The following is a 3006-nucleotide window of genomic DNA, read 5'->3' as shown; positions in this document are numbered from 1 at the left end:
ACACACACACATATTTCAGTGTCAGCTTGTTGATTTCACCCCCCTCACTGTCTTCATGGCGTCTCCACGTGCTCTACGTGAGTCTCGAAGATTACTCACCCCCGTCTCTTGAATCGTGTTTCTTAGGCGTGTGTTAAATGTAGCTTGTTTCTTTTTGTATGACCGCGGTTAAAACAACATAAAAATGTAAAATCGCTAAGTTCAATTCTCTCAGATCTTTACCTTCGTGTCTACTGTAAAAGTTGGATGAACAACAGAATCTAAAAGCTCATTCATTAAAGTCACTGCAAACTACAGCTCGTTCACTTTCGTCCGACCCCGGTTAAAACGGGTTTAAAAAAAACCAATTGCTCTCTTTGTTTAATCTTTCTGGGCCTTTGCAAGCGGGTCTTAAAGTTAAGCAACTAACAGAAGCTGAAAGTCTTTTCGTAAAAATAATTGCAAACTAAGGATCTGACACGTTTTATTTGATGGAAGCCTACAGTGGGTTAAAAAAAATAATAGGGGGCTTACAGCATACATCTAAAACATTGAAAAGTTGACATGTTTTCCTCAACAAGTACACGCTTTAACGCACGCTTAAGAAACACAATTCAAGAGACGGGGTGAGTAATTTTCGAGACTCACGTGGAGCACGTGGAGACGTCCAGATAGCCCGGGGATAAAATCTACAAGCTTACACTGAAACGTGGGGGTAGGGAGGTGTCGCTGTCTCAAAATGAGCAATTTGTAGGCAAGGTTACAGTAAATCATTTATTTTAGTGATTCTGAGTATGCGTCCAGGAAGCAGTTTTTAATTACAGGGCCCAAAGAGAAAAACATTTTCAATTACTGGGTCAAGATTTAAAAAAAAACCCCACCATTTTTTGTTTGATCGCTGGCCTGCAGAAGTGCCATGCAAAGTTCCGTGGGCATACATAATTTAATAAATGAGCTAAAATTATTTTTAATGCGGTCAGACGAAAGTGAACAAGCTATAAGGCTACGATCCACGTTTTATTTAATGCAAGCCAAGAGGGGGTTCAAAAAATAATAGTCTAGGTGATTTACAGCAAACACCTAATACATTGAAAAGTTGATCTATTTTCCTCAACACCACAGCTAAACGTACGCCCAAGAAACACGATTCAAGAGACGGAATGAGTAATTTCCGAGACTCACGTGGAGCACGCGGAGACGTTTAGACAACCTGGGGATGAAATCTACAAGCTTACACTGAAATGTGGGGGCAGGGTGGTGTCACTGTCTCAAAATGAGCAATTTGTAGGCTAGACTACTTTGTTTTTTTGAGGGATTTTATAATATTCACGCAAAAAGCGTTTTAAAATTTTTTATTACTGGACCAAGATTTTAGGGGGGAAAAAATCTGTTTTGGTCACTGACCTGTGGAAGTGCAATGCACAGTCTCGAGGGCAAAAGTCAACACTAATTTGTATTAGAGTCTGTATTAGAGTCAATGACCTTGTGAAGTTGCTAGCGTGGTAAAACAATAAGAAAAAACCCTAAACCCAAACCCCTAAACCCTAAACCCTAACCCATATCCCCTAACTATAACTCTAACCCCAAACCCCTAACTCCTAACCCCTAACTATAACCTTAACCCTGTCCCTAAACCCTAACTATAACCCTAACCCTATCCCTAAACCCTAAACCTCTGAACCCTAACCCCTAACCCCTAACTATAACCTTAACCCTTTCCCTAAACCCTAATCACTAACTATAACCCTACCCCTATCCCTAAACCCTAAACCTCTGAACCCTAACCCCTAACCCCTAACTATAACCTTAACCCTATCCCTAAACCCTAACCCCTAACTATAACCATATCCCTATCCCTAAACCCTAAACCTCTAACCCCTAACCCCTAACCATAACCCTAAATCTCTAAACCTCTAAACCCTAACCCCTAACCCCTAACCCCTAACACCTTACATTCACAATGGTTGATTCTACCACCCAAAAGTAAGGGGAACCAATTCCTAATAATCTATGACTACCATGGGAAAATCTTGAGAAATTTTCCCACGGTCCCAAAATTTCAAGTTCTTAATAGGGCGAAATTCAGACACCTTTTTCCTTTTTGGAGTAGACTCGACCAGCCTAACTGGGCATGTACCCAACTCTAAAAGCTGTTTCATTGCACCATTAAAAAAAACCCTGTTCACCCCTTTCGGGTCGCTCCATGAGCAAAAAAATTAGTGGACTACAGTAGAAAAATCTTGAAAAATTTCCCCACGGTCCCAATATTTCACTTTCTTAAAAGGGTGCAAATCGGAGCGGCTCACAGTCGGCATCAAGGTGGCATGCCACTCTAATTTGCGCGGGAAATATTGGGACCGTGGGAAAATTTCTCAAGATTTTCCCACGGTAACCCACTAACTTTTCTGCTCATGGACTGGCCCGAAAGGGGTGAACAGGACTTTACCTCCAAAAAAATTAGGGGAAACAATTCCTCATAATTAGTGACGACCGTGTGAAAATCTTGAAACATTTTCCCACGGTAGTCACTAACTTTTCTACTCATGGACTGGCCTGAAAGGGGTGAACAGGACTTTACCACAAAAAAAGTTAGGGGAAACAATTCCTAATAATTAGTGACGACCGTGGGAAAATCTTGAAAAATGTTCCCACGGTAGTCCACTAACTTTTCTGCTCATGGACTCTCCCGAAAGGGGTGAACAGGACTTCACCACAAAAAAAGTTAGGGGAAACAATTTCTAATAATTAGTGATGACCGTGGGAAAATCTTGAAAAATTTTCCCACGGTAGTCCACTAACTTTTCTGCTCATGGACTCTCCCGAAAGGGGTGAACAGGACTTTACCACAAAAAAAGTTAGGGGAAACAATTCCTAATAATTAGTGACGACCGTGGGAAAATCTTGAAAAAATTTCCCACGGTAGTCCACTAACTTTTCTGATCATGGACTGGCCCGAAAGGGGTGAACAGGACTTTACCACAAAAAAGTTAGGGGAAACAATTCCTAATAATTAGTGACGACCGTGGG

This window comes from Aplysia californica, unplaced genomic scaffold (genome assembly GCF_000002075.1).
Source record: "Aplysia californica isolate F4 #8 unplaced genomic scaffold, AplCal3.0 scaffold01321, whole genome shotgun sequence".
Lineage (NCBI taxonomy): Eukaryota > Metazoa > Mollusca > Gastropoda > Aplysiida > Aplysiidae > Aplysia > Aplysia californica.
The sequence above is the reverse complement of the archived record's forward strand: the minus strand, read 5'-3'. Positions refer to the sequence as shown.